At 46.3% G+C, this 18,245-nt stretch overlaps 1 protein-coding gene across 1 annotated transcript in view; it reads right to left on the bottom strand.

Moving 5' to 3' along the window:
- The window catches only part of LOC142365626 (LHFPL tetraspan subfamily member 2 protein-like), an 87,090-nt gene extending 69,561 nt beyond the window's left edge, over positions 1 to 17,529 (bottom strand). The window contains exon 1 of the mRNA XM_075446605.1: positions 16,672 to 17,529. The gene's annotated coding sequence lies outside the window, so the exon portion shown is untranslated. The remainder of the gene's footprint in view (positions 1 to 16,671) is intronic.
- Between the last annotated feature and the right edge of the window lie 716 nt (positions 17,530 to 18,245).

Genomic DNA, 18,245 nt, shown 5'->3' with positions numbered 1-18,245 from the left:
AGTGATCATCCACAAGATTTTATTCGCATTACTCTTCTTCCATATCTAGATCTGCAGACTCCTCTGGTACTGACAGATTGTCCTGGTTTTGGCTGGGATAGAGTTAATTTTCACAGGAATCTGGGAGGGGACACAGCCAGGACAGCTGACCAAAGCTAGTCAAATGGGATATTTGATATCATGTGACTGACATCACACTCACTATATAGTTGGGGGAGCTGGCTAGGGACAGGATGTCCTGGGTTCAGCTGGGATAGAGTTAATTTTCACAACAAGCTGGTTGGACTGACCCAAACAGCCAATCAAATGGGATATTCTATACCATGTGATGTCATGCTCAGTATTGAAGTGGGGAGCTGGCTGGAGGAGAGGCTTTTGCTGCTCAGGAACAAGCTGAGCATTGGGTGGTGAGAACATTGCATGTTGTATATGCTTTTTTTTCAGTATTATTGGTTGTTGTTTTCTTCTCCCTTTGCCATTCTGTGAAACTGTTCTCATCCCAATCCATGAGTTTTTGCTTTTTTTTTTCCTTCTGATTCTCCTCCCCATCCCACTGGGTAGGGGGAAGGAGTGAGAGGGTAACTGTGTGGTTCTTTGCTGCAAATTGAGGTAAAACCACAACAGAGGGGAACTGATGCTCGGGAGCAGGCTGGGCATTGGGCAGTGAGAAAACTGCGCTGTGTATACCTCACTTTCTATATTCTTTTTATTGGTATTATTGTTATTATTTTCCTCTTCCTTTGCTGTTCTGTTGAACTGTCTTTATCCTAGCCTACGAATTTTGCCTTTTTTTTCTGATTCTCCTTCCTATCCCAGTGGGGGGGAGGAGTGAGCGAGCAGCCAGGTAATTCTTTGTTGCCAGCTGGGGCTAAACCATGACAGTCCTTTTTGGTGCCCAATGTCGGGCACGAAGTGTTGGGATAATGACAGATCTGACCAGAAAATTTGAAAACAAATTTGTTATAATTTGTCATATGCATTTATTATATTAATTAAATAGTCACTGGTCACAATGTTGCTTTGTTTGGTCACATGGGTTTTTTATGTAAATCCTTACTTGCTGTATGTATTCCCTATAGTGCTGTTTATATCCTCTGAGAAAAGGATCAAGATTATCATTTTTCTGTACTGTGTAATATCGATTTATATGATAACATCACTGGACATGAGGTTAGGCTGGTATTTGTATGCTGCATTGCTGTCATGCCTGTACCTCGGGCGCCATCTCTTGGAATTTATTAGAAATCACAACCAATCTATGGGGAAGACGGAAGGGATACTTCCCCCCACTCTTTCACCCCCTCTTTCTCCTTCAGGCTAGTCACAACAGCTTTTGAGAATTTTGAGTATCCTTGGGGTGTTCAAGCCAGCATGCTCTTATTCCTATGTCTCTTGAATGCGTTTCAGGTCTCGTATAAGGTTACAAAAAAATGTTTTAAGAATATCACCCAGAGATCTACCCTGAGGTTTGGGACTTCACTTCTGAACAAGTACAAGACCCTAATAAAGTGACAGAATATTTGAAAGGAAAATGCTGTGTTCATTCCAAAGAGGCACAACTTACCGCACTGTGCTGGGCCCTGGCCAGTATCTACAAAACACTGCTCAAATTATGCAGCACCCTCAAGGGGAAGAGAAGGAAAACAGACCGAGGCACTTCAGCTACTTCAGCCCTCATGACAAGGCATTGCAGCTACCTCGGCCCCCACAACAGGCACCGTGGCTACTCAAACTCCTGCAACAAGCACCACAGCTACTCAAACCCCTGCAATAGGCACTATGGCTTCCCCAACCCCTACGATGGGCACTGCGGCTACTCAAAGCCTGGTGACAGGTATGGTAGCTACTAAAACCATGGTGACAGACATTGCAGCTAAGCCAGAAAACCAACACGTGCTGGTATCAGTCGTGCCAATACAGAAAAAAAAATACACAAAGAAATCAGTTCACCCAGTAAGGGATGACGATGAACCCGGGCCACCATGAGAACAGGAGGAGGAGGCAGAACCAGAGACAGTCACCCGATCCCTGTCCCTGAATGAGCTGTGAGTTATGCGGAAATATTTCAGCTGCCACCCAGCGGAGCACATTGTCACCTGGCTGCTCCAATGCTCAGGATCCCTGGCCAGGGAAGGGGGCATTGACAAGGCCATTGGAAAAAAGGAACAAGCCCTCAGCCTCTGGAGGTGACTTCTGTCAGGCGTGAAGGAAAGGTATCCCTTCAGTGAGGATCTTGTGTGTTATCCAGGGAAGTGGACCAACATGGAGAGAGGTATCCAGTACCTGAGGGAATTAGCCATGCGGGAGATGGTTTATTATGACCTGGACAATGTGCAGTTACCTACAGACCCAGATGAAGTCCAGTGCACACAACCCATGTGGAGGAAGTTTATACGGAGCGCACCATTGTCATATGCCACTCATTGACAGTAATGGACTGGAAAGGTGAAGAGGCACCAATGCTGGATGAAGTGGCTGGATGACTCCAGCAATATGAAGAAAGTTTCTCTTCCTCCCTCGTCTCAGCTGTGGAGAAATTGTCCCGGGAGGTCCAGCAAATCAAAGAGATTATGTCCTACTCCCCACCTGTACGGACCAGTGTCTCAGCTATTAGGGGTAAGCGTTTTTCTGCTCAAGAGAGCAGACCCAAAAGGGTACCGATGTCCTTTTGTTATAGGTGCTTTGGAGACAGAGGAAATGAAACATCTGTCTACTTTGCCTGGTCTCTCAGAGGATCCTTTGGTTGTGGAGTTGCTGAGGGTTGAAGAACAACAGGTGCCAATCGCGACCACAACAGTGCACTGGCGACAATATCGCACCAACTGATACTCCCTCATCCCAATCCATAAGCTGATCCGTCGACTGGAGAGCAAAGGAGAGTGATCAGAAAGACTCACTCACCCTTTAATAGTCCCATATGGCCAGTGAGAAAATCTACTGGAGAGTGGAGACTAACAATAGACTACCGTGGCCTGAATGAAGTCACACCACCGCTGCTGTGCTAGACATGCTAGAACTTCAGTATCAGCTGGAGTCAAAGGCAGCCAAGTGGTATGCCACCACTGGCATCGCTAATGCATTCTTCTCCATCCCTTTGGCAGCAGAGTGCAGGCCACAGTTTGCTTTCACCTGGAGGGGCATCCAGTACACCTGGAATCGACTGCCCCAGGGGTGGAAACACAGTCCCACCATTTGCCATGGACTAATCCAGACTGCACTGGAAAAGGGTGAAGCTCCAGAACATCTGCAGTACATCGATGACATCATTATATGGGGCGACACAGCGGAGGGAGTTTTTCAGAAAGGGGAGAAAATAGTTCAGATCCTTCTGAAAGCCAGTATCGCCATTAAGCGAAGTAAAGTCAAGGGACCTGCACAAGAGATCCAGTTTTTGGGAATAAAATGGGAGGATGGGCACCGTCAGACCCCAAAATAGCAACTATGTCTCCACAGACTGGCTAATAGAAAGCACAAGCCTTCTCAGGTGTTGTGAGGTTTTGGAGGATGCACATCCCAAATTACAGCCAGATTGTAAACCCCCTCTATCATGTGACCCGGAAGAAGAATGATTTTGAATGGGACCCTGAGCAACGACAGGCATTTGAACAAAGTAAATAGGAGATAGTTCATGCCGCAGCCCTTGGTCCAGTCCGGTCAGGGCAAGATGTTAAAAACGTGCTCTACACCACAGCCAGGGACAATGGCCCAACCTGGAGTCTCTGGCAGAAAGCACCAGGGGAGACTCCAGGTTGACCCCTGGGGTTTTGGAGCCGGGGGTACAAAGGATCCGAGGCTCGCTATACTCCCACTGAAAAAGAGATTCTGGCAGCATATGAAGGCGTTTGAGCTGCTTCAGAAGTGGTCGGCACTGAAGCACAGCTCCTCCTAGCACCCTGTCTGCCGGTCCTGGGCTGGATGTTCAAAGAGAGGGTCCCCTCTACGCATCATGCCACCGATGCTACGTGGAGTAAGTGGGTCGCACTAATCACACAGCGGGCCTGAATGGGGAACCCCAGTCGCCCAGGAACTCTGGAAGTGATCATGGACTGGCCAGAAGGCAAAGACTTCGGAGTATCACCAGAGGAGGAGGTGACACGTGCTGAAGAGGCCCCACTATATAATAAACTGACAGAAAATGAGGAGCAGTATGCGCTGTTCACAGATGGGTCCTATCGCATTGTGGGGAAGCAGCGGAGGTGGAAGGCTGCTGTATGGAGTCCTACATGACAATTCAGAGACTGCTGAAGGAGAAGTTGAGTCGAGCCAGTTTGCAGAGGTGAAAGCCATCCAGCTGGCTTTAGACATTGCCATTTGAGAGAAGTGGCCAGTGCTCTATCTTGACACCGACTCCTGGATGGTGGCCAATGCCTTGTGGGGGTGGCTGCAGCAATGGAAGAAGAACAACTGGCAGCGCAGAGGCAAACCCATCTGGGCTGCCTCACTGTGGCAAGACATTGCTGCCCAGCTAGAGAATCTGGTTGTAAAAGTGCGCCACATGGACGTCCACATCCCTAAGAGTCGGACCACTGAGGAACATCAATAGAACCACCAGGTGGATCAGGCTGCCAAGATTGAAGTGGCTCAGGTGGAGCTGGACTGGCAACATAAGGGTGAACTCTGTGGGAAACCATATAATTTGAGACAGAACAGCACTGTCTCATGACCCTGAAGGATCAGCCCATCCTGCGCCTCCCTTCTCTGTTCTCATGAGATAAGCTGTTTTCACACATCCAGCTGCAAAAGATCCTGGAAAACAGCAACCGTGAACTGGCATTCACAAAGCCACCAATCCAAAGCTGATTGGCTCTAGTAACTATTGTATTAGTATATAAGGTATTCACTTGAGCAATAAAATGATTCTGATCGAGCACAAGATTGGGGTCTGTGCAATCATTCACCACAGGACTGTTTATAGCTCAGTGAGCCCATGACACCTCGGGCCACCAAGGAAGAAATGCAACCTATAAATGGGCTCATGACCGAGGGGTGGACTTGACCATGGACGCCATTGCACAGGTTATCCATGAATGTGAAACATGCGCTGCAATCAAGCCAAGCTGGTAAAGCCTCTGCAAAAGGGGGGACGATGGCTAAAATATAAATATGGGGAGGCCTGGCAGATTGACTATATCACACTGCCACAAACCTGCCAAGGCAAGCGCTATGTGCTCTACAATGGTGGAGGCAACCACCAGATGGTTGGAAACATATCCTGTTCCCTGTGCCACTGCCTGGAATACTATCCTGGGCCTTGAAAAGCAAGTCCTGTGGTGACATGGCACCACAGAAAGAACTGAGTCGGACAACGGGACTCACTTTCGTAACAATCTGATAGACACCTGGGCCAAAGAATACGGTATTGAGTGGGTGTATCACATGCCCTATCAGGCACCAGCCTCCGGGAAAATCAAATGGACTGCTAAAACCACCTTGAGAGCAATGGAGGGAGTGGGAATTTCAAGAACTGTGATACTCATTCTGAAAAAGCCACCTGGTTGGTTAACACCAGAGGATCCACCAACCAGGCTGGCCCTGCCCAAGCAAAACTTCCTCGCCCCGTAGAAGGGGATAAAGTCCCCATAGTGCACATGAAGGATATGTTAGGGAAGACAGTCTGGGTTAGTCCTGCCTCAGGCAAAGGCAAACCTGTCCATGGGTTTGCTTTTCCTTGAGGACCTGGGTGCACTTGGTGGGTGATACAGAAGGATGCGGACGTCCGATGTTTACCTCAGGGGGATTTGATTTTGGGCAAGAAGATCCAATAAATTAAGTTGTATGATGTTGACTGCTAAAGGACCCTGTCACTGTCTGTTATCACTACTATGGTTGTTATATATCAAGGATATCACAGTCAGAATCACCCAAACTAGTGAAGGATGGTCTTTGATGAAACCAAGTGCAGCGGTGGTGGGACTGGACCTGGCTTCAACAACTGGCACCCAATAACTTCGCCAATATTGACATCTTCATCCCATAGACTGTGGGCACGGGCCATGCCAGATACACCAGCTGCAAGCTCCAGATGCAGCATGTGACTATCCAACAACACACATCATCTCTCCTGCCCTGAAAGACTGTTACAAGAGATGGAGCCCAAAGCCATGGTGTAAATGAACTCAATGGACACTTTAGACGGATGATCCATAAACTAAGGGAATGATATCTGTTTGTATGTATTAAAGACAGGAAAAGCGGTGGTGATCAACTAGAATATGGGGGACCTGGGCATGACATAGATGGTGTAGAATAAGGGGTGGATAATGTCCTGGGTTCAGCTAGGACAGGGTTAATTTTCACCAGAAGCCAGGAGGGGACACAGCCAGGCCGGCTGACCCAGACTGGCCAAAAAAACCCGTGGTATTCGATACCATGTGAGGTCATGCTCGTTTCTGAGTGGGGGAGCTGGATGGGGGGAGGTTATTCGCCACTCAGGAGCACACTGGGCATCGGGTGGTGAGAGTTGTTCTGTGCATTCCGTTGTTTGTTTTGTATATTCTTCTTATCAGTATTGTTGATGTCATTGTTTGCTTCGTTTGCTGTTCTGTTGAACTGTCCTTATCCTGACCCACGAGTTTTGCCTTTTACTTTTGATTCTCCCCCCCCAACAGAGCACATGATCCTTTGTTGCTGGCTGGGGCTAAACCAGGACAACAGGAAAAATGGTGGTGATTAAATGGAAAATGGAGGACCTGGGCATGACGTATATACCATATAGAATAAGGGGTGGATGATGTCCAGGGTTTGGCTAGGAAAGGGTTAATTTTCACAAGAAGCTAGGAGGAGACACAGCCAGGAGGGCTGATCCAAACTAGTCAAACAGGATATTCAATATAATGTGACATTATGCTCACTATATAGCTTGGGGAGCTGGCCGGGGAGGGGAATTGCTGCTCAGGAGCAGGCTGGGCATCAGGCAGTGAGAAAATTGCACTGTGTATCCCTCGCTTTGTATATTCTTTTTATCACTATTATTGTTCTTATTTTTCTCTTCCTTTGCTGTTCTGTTAAACTGTCTTTATCCCGATCCATGAGTTTTGCTTTTCTTCCGATTCCTCCCCCTACCACCACCACCCCGGACCAGGGAGGAGCTAGTGACCCTGTGGTTCTTTGTTGCCAGCTGGGGCTAAACCACAACACAGATACCTGGACTTAAGCTACTTTGCCAACAACTGAATTTTGTCTCCTTTAGTTCGATGTTGTAGTATGTAGTACCAGGCAAATAAGAAGCAACAGATGTAAAGTTGAAATCTGAGTCAATCATATACTACTGTTGTTTATTTTAAAAAGGTGTCCTGCAATCAAGGTGCAATATCCCCACAAGTACCTTTTAGAACGATGTTATGGCCAGTCCTTCACGATGCTCTTATGATTTTGACCAAAAATGGGGGCTTGGACTAAACCCTATGTCATGGTTTAGCCTCAGCTGGCAACAAAGAACCATGCAGTTGCTCTCTCTCTCCTCCCTCCTCCCTGGCAGAATGAGGAGGAGAATGAGAAGGAAAAGGCAAAACTCATGGTTTGGAATAAAAACAGCTTAACAGAATGGCATAGGGAGAAGAAAATAACAACAATAAAACTAATAAAAAGAATATACAGAGTGCAATGTTCTCACCGTCCAATGCTCAGCTTGCTCCTGAGTAGCAAATCATCCTACTCCAGCCAGCTCCCCCACTTAAATACCGAGCATGACATCACATGGTAACGAATATCCCATTTGATTGGCTAGTTTGGGTCAGCCCAAACAGCTTCTTGTGAAAATTAACCCTATCCCAGCCAAACCCAGGACACCCTACAATTCAGCTGTTGCCCTTCCCAGCCTGGTACTGTCAGCTCAAGAGTGAGAATAAATCATCTTTAGATAAGTGGCTTTTGGCTTGGATTAAACAAACAGCTGAATAGAAAGCCACTCAGACTGTTGAAACAGTCTCAATTTATAAAATAAATCCAGGCACAATTAGACCTTTTCTTCTAAAGCTTGCTACAGTCCAAAGCACAACTATGTGGAGGAGTTTCTAAACCTTGTTTACAATATACAAGCTTGAGTATCTCATAGCCTAAAATGTGCAAATCCTGGGAGCCTTGGTTCTGCTTTCTCCAAAACATTGTTCGTTAGCAGTTATAAACACTGTGAAAATGATTTGAACTATGAGAGTGGAAGAGGCTCCTATTTACGTTGATGTTTTCAGACTCGTTATTTAAAACAAACAGAGGGGCTCACACACTAAGATACAATTACCTCAAGCTGACCCCCATCCAGATTGACATGAGCTCCCACTTTACGCAGCTCCCATCCTTAGGTGTGACTGGACAAGTAAGCTGGTCGACTGCTGGCTCACCCTGCCTCACAGGGCAAGGTGGCCACCAAAACACAGAGGCAGGAGGGATGAGCATTCAAGATTATTCATTTTCTGGGTGAGTGATAAATGTGAGTAAATAAACTTCTCCTCCCATTTGGCCCCCTTGCAGGTGGTGCATTCCTCCAGGAGCTGCAGCTCAGGAGGAGAGGGCAGGCTCCTGCTGACTTCCACTCAGTCTTCAAAGTGGTGGACCAGACACCAAGCAGGTATCTCAGGAGGTACCACCATGAACACCAACCCACCTTGCTAAAGCTGCACCTCTGCATTTCTATCTCCACACACTTACACATGACTTGAAAGCCTAAGAAGAGGTGCGTTCATCACATTACCCAGTCACAAGACAACAGGGACAAGGATTAGGTACTTAGGAAAGACAAGTTGTCCTAAAAGGTTAGGAGTAAGCTTTCTCTGCAGACCACGAGAAGCTCTGATGGCAGTGGTTTTTGGCAAGCAGTGCATACTCACCGGGGGAAGCACCTGGACCAAGAAGAGGGAAGGACACTTGGATACTTCAGTGTGTCTTTGTTCTGTTTTTCAAATGCAACACATTTCAGAGTCATCAAAACTCTTCAGAATCAGATAACAAAACAGGAGAAGACACTTTAAAACTGCAGTGGTTGCAGAGCTTCAAACAGCAGAGAATAAGCAAAGGATTCCCTTCCCCTCCATCCACCTTCATGTTTTTATCAAATTATTGCCTACTAAAACAAAATTCCAGAGCAGAGCTGACAGAGCTATACACAACCTATGGAAGATTAATCAAGAATAAGCACGGTAATGCAGAGATCTGAGCAGGCCACACGGGTTAATAGCTGTATGCATGAATGCATGAAAGGGTCAGGCTGGAAAACGGCCTGAAGCACCTGGATGGTTGTGACTGAAGACAGTCATGAGGGATGACTGTGTGAAAAACATAACTCTCTGATTAGGGAGTGTGAGAAAGGAGGGAAACATCCTGTTTGGCCTCATAGCTCAGACCCATATCTGTGGATGTAAATATATGCTCTTTACTGCTAAAAAGGGCTGCTTCTGCTTTCTCTCACCCCTTTTGCTTGCTTGCTTGCTTGCTCACTTGCTTACTTGGCTTCAGAATAAAGGAAACTAGATTGGAGAAAAGAAAATGTCTGACTGATTTCTTCACCGCAACCTTTTTTTCACAGCATTTGGTCCCCCATGTGAGACACAAATGGCGATCACACAATCTGATGGGTGAGTAAATAAAGTTTAATTATTTGTGGCCACATCCCTATACTGGGACAGTAGTGCTCGTTGAACGAGATAACTATGGGATTGTGTTAGTATGGGACAAACAGGTTCTCAAGAGCATAAGCTATATTTAAAAGTTGTGCAGCAAGTTTTATGTGCTTCACGATATTGTTTATCAGAAAAATAAATAGCTCAGTTGTTACTATGGGTTAAAGAGAATTGTAACTGGTTTCCTAGTGAAGGCACCTATGATAGCACAATATGGGAATGAGTCAGAGAACATTTACAAACTAGAAGTAAACTGGGTTTTGATTTACCAGATTCTATTATGGTGATGTTGCGATTTATATACTCAGCTTTAGTGCATTTACAGCCAGCGGAGACTGTTATACAGAAAGATAAGGAGGAAGAACGGAATGTACAGAAAGATAAGGAGGAAGAACGGAATGTATATGAACACATTGCTGAAAATAAACCAGATGATCTGTTTGATCCAGGGCCAACTGATCCTGACACGTATCCCCCATTACCAGAGATACCTGTAAAACCTGAGACAGTGATTGTGGTAGCCACCACAACGCCGGGCGCTGCCCCCCCCCCCTCCTTGCCTCCACTGTTAAGTCCTATACGACAGACAGCTCCTGTTTTGTTATCACATAACCAAGTGCCTATTCTGATGTTGCCTAATAACCCTTTCTTGGCCAGATATGCTGACAGGGACAGGACAGTTTGTTACTCCACAAGCCCAGGTCGGACTAGACAGATGAGTTTTAGAACAAACGTTTCGAATAGCTGTTTCAGCATGGAGACAAGTTCCGGAGACCGGACAAAGGACAGGTTCCTTTGCTGTTTGTAAGTCTCTGTCTGTTTGTAATATTTGGATTTATGTTAAAAAACTCAGTGTGCCAGTGTGTGTTGTGTCATGACTATAATTGTGTGTTTTGTGTGTTTGTTGTCATAGTGTTTGTAACTGTGTGATCTGGTTTCTGTGATCTGACAGATTTATCTGGTTTAAGTGACTGCTTTTGCACTTTTTGGTTTGGTACGTTCTGCAGATATTATTTCTGGTTTTTGACTTTAGACTGTTGTATTTGGACTCTGATTTATCGGGGCTGCAGTTTATAATCTCTTAAGTATGGGTACAAGATCTTCTCCATGGGGGAATTTTGAAAAAGTCTCTCCCAGGATGTATACTGAAACATTGAGAAAGTAGGGGAGGTCCCCTCACTCGAAAACAGCTTAATAATGTAAGGGGTTTGGTTTGTTTAAAGGGAAATTGGCACGATTTAGGAACTGAATTGGCAATTTGGGAATTGGTTTTAGGGTACTTACAAGTTGATACATATTGTGGGGTTACAAGTTCTCTGGTTATTTGGCATTGATCAATCATTTTGGGACTCTGGCTTTGGGGTATATATTATATATACTGTATATAATGTTTTGAATGAGCTCTATGTATATATATATATATATATAAACATGTTAACTGAAGTAGTTTGCCTGTATATATTGTTGTACTTAAGTAATACACAGTTTGTAGACAGAGGGATTTTAAAAAAGTCCCCTCTAGGACATGTGTGTGTGTGTGTGTTGTGTTAACTGATCGGTGGAGAAGTTGAGAAGTTATTTTATTGTAACATGAGCTTCGGAGGGAGGTGATAGCCTCACAAGGAAGCAATTAATCGAATATTGTATTCATTGGTGGCCAGTGAAGTACCATATGTTGATGTGTTCTGTAATGTTTAGTGAATGATGTATGATTTGGACGATGGCGAGAAATAGCCTAAAAAGGGAACTAAAATTATGATATGCTGTTACAATTGATGCCATTTTGTAGACAGAAAAGTATAGGAGATGAAAGGTTTAGCCCGGTATTGAAAAAAACAGAGGAAAACCCCTCTGGATTTTAGGAGGGGTTGTGTAAAGTGATTAGGACAGAAAGGTGTCAAGTTACAGGCTTCTTTGCTAGCTGCTGCTCAGAATGAAAAAAAGGCAGAGGAGTACTTAGAAGTCAAGAGACAGAAAGACGGAATGAAAAGGGGAGGGGAACAGGGTAGTCTTCCCCAGCAAAGAAGGGCAAGTAAATAGAAAAAATTTCGAGAAAGTAGAAATGGACTCTGAGGAAGAGGACAAAGTAGAGGTCTTCCTAATCCTGTAGTGGGGAGAAATCAATGCACTTACTGTAAAAAGCAGGGACATTGAAAAGCAAACTGCCCTTCCTGACAGGGAATAGAAAGAGCCGACTCTGCTTTAACAACACTAAATGCAGTTAACTCTGAGGAATGAAGGAGACCAGAGGAATCTTCCCCAGCACAACCTCTGGTTAAAATACAGCTGGGGGAAGATCAAACTGAAATAGAATTCTTAGTAGACACTGGGGCTGCTTACTCGGTTTTGAATGAAACAGGTTTTGAACTTAGTAACAAGAAAATCAAAGTTGTTGGTGCGACTGGTAATGCTGAAACTAGGCCATTCTTTAAGCCTTTAATATTTCAAATGGTAGTTGCTGCTGCAATAGAACCAACAAGAGACAGGTTTAGTCGGAGTATTATTTATCATTATATGGATGATATTTTGATTTGTGCAGAGAAAACTGACTATTTGAATGACACAGTAGCACATTTACTATAGTTGTTGGAGGCCTGTGGTCTGCAAATTGCGACTGAAAAAATACAGTGTTCATTGCCTTGGAAATATCTCAGTTGGTTTCTTACTGAAAGAAGTATAAAACCACAGAGATTGCAATTGAATACTAATGTGCGCACTTTAAATGAATGACAGAAACTCTTAGGAATGATCAGCTGGGTCCGTCCTATGCTCGGTATCGCTAATCATGAACTGACCCATCTCTTTAATACATTAAAAGAAGACAGTGACCTGCAATCCCCACGCACGTTATCATCGGAAGCAAAGGAGGAGTTGAATTTTGTAGCTAATAAAATAGCTGATCTACAGGCTGATCTCATTCCTCCTAATTTGCCAACGTGTCTGTTCCTTATAGAAACCAAAACTCAGCCAGTGGGGGTCATTGGACAAACTGAAACAAATGAAAAAAGAGTCTACTATCTGGAATGGGTATTTTTGCCAAATACAATGCAAAAAACGATCTCACTTTTCCTTGAACTTGTTATTCTGTTGATCAGGAAAGGAAGAGAACGAGTTCAAACCTTACCAGGAAACGATCCTGACTGCATATATCTGCCAATTTCAAAACAAGATTATGACTTTTGTCTTATGAATTCCCTTTCAATGCAAATTGCCATGGCTGATTTTTTAGGTCAGATTTTATTTACACTACCACCTTGTAAATTGTTACAGAATTTAAAGCAATTTTCTTTTCATCCTAAGTCAGTTATTTCATTTGGGCCGATTCCACAATCTCAGGAGGCAGTACTGGCGTGGAAGGAACAAGGTGAGTGGAAACACAAAGTTCATACCATAGAAGGTTCAACACAGGTTGTGGAACTAGGGGCAGTGTTACACCCACACCAATGCATGCAGCATGGGCAATAAACAGGAGGAGCTAGAAGCCATTGTACAGCAGGACAGCTATGACTTGGTCGCCATCACAGAAACGTGGTGGGATGACTCTCATGACTGGAGTGCTGCGATGGATGGCTATAGGCTCTTCAGAAGGGATAGGCGATGAAAGAGAGGCGGTGGGGTGGCTCTGTATGTTAGGGACTGCTTTGATTGTATAGAGCTCAATGATTGTGATGACAAGGTCAAATGCTTATGAGTAAAGATGAGGGGGAAAGCCAACAAGGCAGACATCCTGCTGGGGGTCTGTTATAGACCACCCAACCAGGATGAAGAGGTAGATGAAGTTTTCTACAAGAGGCTGGCAGAAGTCTCACAATCGCTAGCCCTTGTTCTCGTGGGGGACTTCAACTTACCAGACATCTGATGGAAATATAATGTCGTGCCATTTGCCGGAACGGAGGGAAGAAGCAGTCGCTCAATATGAGAGATCAGCAAGCTTCGTTTATTACAGTTTGGTTACGCAATTTATAACAGTCTTAATTAGCTCATACATATTGCAAAAGCTAAGCTCCTTATTGGCTGTTAGTCTAAAAGTCAAGTCCCGCCTCGACATCCTGTTCTAACGGATTCTTCTCATAACTTCGTAACCACAAGTTCCTGATACCGTGCCTGTCTGCTAAACAAGGACAGTCTGACCTTGTCCCTGATTGGTTCCTAAACTAGTTGTTTTCGATACTTCTTGAGATCCTGATGACTTAGCTTTTCTATGTCGAAATGCCCTTGCTCCGCTAGCCATTCCTCCACAATTCCCCCGTTTTTATTTTGTGCAAGCCAAATATTGTGTGTAGTTTGTATTATTATCCGTTTAACACACGATATTGTACAACTAAATATAACAAGCCCTACTATAACAATTATTAATAGCAACAATAGACTTTGAATTATCCCTTTGAGCCATCCTCCCAACCCCAACCAATTAGCTATGCCTTCTAGGCCAAAGAACCCAACATCTTTTTGTATCTTTTGTGAATGATCCATCAGCTGTTTAATCTCTCTGTGTATGGAGCTGGAGTTATCCTCTAGATCCATGCAAAGGTGAATCGGTCTTCCATTTCAGTGGGATTGGGAAAGTCCAAGCAATGGCCGTACCTAAAAAGGGGCTGGGGTCTCGGTAGTTAGGACCATTCCCATCTGAGCAAGTATATCGCGCCCCACCAGAGCTTGCACTCCTTCGGGCAGCGGGATAATGGAGGCGCAACAGCTGATAACCTTTTCATCTATAGTCCATCGAAGGAGGGGTGATTTGCGAGCCAGAGTAAGCCCTCCGACTCCGGCTACAGTGGCTCCAGTAGTGCGGGACGGCCAGTTAGGTGGCCAATGATGCTCACTAATGATAGAGACATCTGCACCAGTATCTAGTAGCGCAAAGAGGGTGATGGTTTGTCCCGCATACTGCACGGTGATTGTTCGTCGGGGTTGTTGTCTCAGTCCGATGGTTAAGAAAGCCATTTGGTCCGTTGACCCGAAAGCCCCACTGCCTCTCGGCGTCACTTGCACGGGGGCAACATTTTCAGTTAAGTGGGGTATGGGGATCAACTGTGCAATCTTCGATCCTTTGGGAACAAATAAGGGCGGAAACAGCGTTTGAACCATTATTTGTATTTCCCCATGATAGTCTTTATCGATTAGGCCTACCAATACGGTGAGACCGAGCATTGTAGCAGAGGAGCGACCAATTAATAATGCTCCGACGGCCTGGTCGTTCACTCTGATGGGTCCTTGTACACCAGTTGCAACTTGTGCGGGCTTGGAATCCAAAAGGGTGCAGTCTATTGCTGTTGCCAAGTCCAACCCGAGGCTTCCGCTGGTGGCGGGTTGGAGAGGAAAGGGTTGTTGTTGTTGGCGACTGGGTAAGTGGCCGCATTTTGTGTCGACGCGGGGCGGCTCTTCCCGCTGTTCACCCCGTTTCCCGATCCGCCTCGTCGACAGATTGTCTCGGCGTGTGAGCCAGAATTGCACCGCTTACACCAGACCGGTCCCGCCTTGCATTCTCTTCTCAAGTGTCCGGCCAAACCACAGCGGAAACATCGGAGGCGGGTTGGTCGGCGGGGCGCCGTACGAGCCACCGGAGTTTGCAAAGGTGCAAGGGCTGCCATAATTTGGCTGTGCGATGCTTGGGTATGCTCCTGTAAAGTTTTCCCTAACTCTCTCACTGCTTCTACTAACATGGCTTGTGGGCCTACTGGCACCTGTGCCATCCGCTCCAAGGCCTCTTCAATAGTCCAAGTTCCAGGAAGAGTAGCTAGGATATTTCGGGTGGCAGGATTGCAATTTTGAATTGCACACTGCTTTAGAATGGAACCCTTCAAATATTCAGGAACACCTGCCGCCTGTATGGCACCAGCTACTCTGTCGATAAATAACCCAAAAGGCTCCTCCCTACCTTGTTTAATTCCCATATAAGAAGGAATTCCCCCTGGTTCTTTGAGCTGGTTAAAAGCTTGTCGCGCAAGCAACATTGCTTCTTTGGCTTTATCTGGGCCTATTAATACCTGAGCTTCTAAACGGAGATACGCGCCAAAACCCATAAGCTCATCGAGTGTGACTCCATGTAAGGGGTCACCTGGTTGTCTAGCCGTGGCCACAGACCTCATGCAAGCTGCTTGCCAATGTGCATTAAACAGTAGCTGCTGATGCTGAGTAAGGATTAATTTCATAATGCTCCGTATATCCCCCGGGAGTAAAATATTGGTTCCCCAGAGATAGTCTAGCATCTGTTGTGTAGGTTCCCCTTTTACCCCTGACTCGTTAACCGTAGCACGTAGCTGTGAGAGTAACTTCCAGTCTAGATTCTGGAGGGTGGCTACTAAATTGCCCTGTTCATTTGGTTGATATATGACGGGAAACGCCCCTGCCTCACTCATGAGGCTGATTGCAACCTCTCGGTCCCCCTCGCTCATAGCAGCCTCTGCAACCTTTTGCCAACACCGTTGGCGCTCAGAAACTAAATCCGCTGTCCTATGGCTCAAAAAAGGATTGTTTCCACGCTCGGACACCGGGGTATCAGCATCCGGCCCTGGCTTCATCGCCCTGCTCGTGTCTGCAGGAAGGTCCGCCGCAGCCATTTCCCCCTGGGTCACCCGTTCTGACGGCGGAGGCTCCGCTGAATTGCCCTCCAACGCAGAGCCCAGACGGGACAAGTCCCAAGTCCCAGCGGAGGAGCTGTGCGGGACGACTACGGTCCGTACCGAAGGGGGCAAGGGACAATCAGGGGCCGTTGGCTGTGTGGAGGACACTCCAGCAGGGGCCGCACTACTCCACCTTTCGGCCGCAGCGGCAGCGACCCGCTGTTCAGCTTTATGCATGGTGAGAGTATTTGTTACTGCTCGCCATGGTTTCATCAATTTTTTCGCTGCCTTTTCTTCGTTAATAACGGCATCAAACAACTTATTCCCTAGCTTTCGCCACTCCTCCTCCTCGAAGACCGTATTGGGGTCGGTAAAGACCCCCCTAAGTACGCCATAGTCTAACAGATCAGGAAGTTCCTTTTTCAAATCTATTCTATCAATGCCCCGCTTCTCTAAGAAGCATTTGAGCAGATTATACGCCGCTTGTCTATTCATACCTCAATCAGCGCGCTGTTGCAGCCTTTGCAAGACTCCGGCGGCGCGTGGCGGCGGGACAGCCTCTCTAGGTGCTCCCGAGCGCGGGGAGGGTATCCCTTTCGCTTCCTGCGCTGCTTACAGGACCGCACGGAACTTCTCCGCCGACCGTGGCTCCCGGACTCCGCTATCGGGTCGCCGGTGTCCCTGTTCGGGCGCCAATTTGTCGTGCCATTTGCCGGAACGGAGGGAAGAAGCAGTCACTCAATATGAGAGATCAGCAAGCTTCGTTTATTACAGTTTGGTTACGCAATTTATAACAGTCTTAATTAGCTCATACATATTGCAAAAGCTAAGCTCCTTATTGGCTGTTAGTCTAAAAGTCAAGTCCCGCCTCGACATCCTGTTCTAACGGATTCTTCTCATAACTTCGTAACCACAAGTTCCTGATACCGTGCCTGTCTGCTAAACAAGGACAGTCTGACCTTGTCCCTGATTGGTTCCTAAACTAGTTGTTTTCGATACTTCTTGAGATCCTGATGACTTAGCTTTTCTATGTCGAAATGCCCTTGCTCCGCTAGCCATTCCTCCACAATATAACACAGCAGAGAGGAAACAGTCTAGGAGGTTCCTGGAGTGTGTGGAAGATAACTTCCTGACGCAGCTGGTAAGGGAGCCTACCAGGGGAGGTGTCTCGCTTGACCTGCTGTTTACTAACAGAGAAGGACTGGTGGGAGATGTGGTGGTCAGAGGCCATCTTGGGCTTAGTGACCATGAAATGATAGAGTTCTCGATTCTTGGTGAAGTAAAGATGGGGGCCAGCAAAACCACCACCATGGACTTTCAGAGGGCAGACTTTGGCCTGTTTAGGATGCTGATTGAGAGGGTCCCTTGGAAGAGTGTGCTGAAGGGCAAAGGGGTCCAGGCAGGCAGGACATTCTTCAAGAAGGAAGTCTTAAAGGCACAGGAGCAGGCTGTCCCCATGTGCCGCAAGACGAACCGACGGGGAAGACGACCGGCCTGGCAGAACAGGGAGCTCTTGCTGGGACTCAGGAAAAAAAGGAAGGGTCTACCTCTTATGGAAGAAAGATCCAGTGACTCAAGAGGAGTACAGGGGTCTCGTTAGGTTGAGCAGTGAGAAAATTAGAAAGGCAAAGCCCAACTAGAAATCAGGCTGGCCACTGTTGTAAGGGACAACAAAAAATGTTTTTACAAATACATTAACAACAAAAAGAGGGCCAAGGAGAATCTCCATCCCTTATTGGATGCGAGGAAGAATACTGCCAACAAGGATGAGGAGAAGGCTGAGGTAATTAAAGCCTTCTTTGCCTCAGTCTTTAATAGTCCGACTGGTTATTCCCAGGGTAGGCAGCCCCCAGTGATGGAAGACAGGGACGGAGAGCAGAATAAACCTCCCATAATCCAGGAGGAAGCAGATAATGACCTGTTATGCCACCTAGACACTTACAAGTCTATGGGGCTGGATGGGATCCACCCAAGAGTGCTGAGGGAACTGGCTGAGGAACTGGCCGAGCCACTCTCCATCATCTATCAGCAGTCCTGGCTAACAGGGGAGGTCTCAGATGACTGGAGGCTT

The sequence above is a fragment of the Opisthocomus hoazin genome, chromosome W (assembly GCF_030867145.1).
Source record: "Opisthocomus hoazin isolate bOpiHoa1 chromosome W, bOpiHoa1.hap1, whole genome shotgun sequence".
In the NCBI taxonomy this organism is placed as follows: domain Eukaryota; kingdom Metazoa; phylum Chordata; class Aves; order Opisthocomiformes; family Opisthocomidae; genus Opisthocomus; species Opisthocomus hoazin.
Note: the sequence above shows the minus strand (reverse complement) of the source record. Positions and strands in the feature narration are given on the sequence as shown.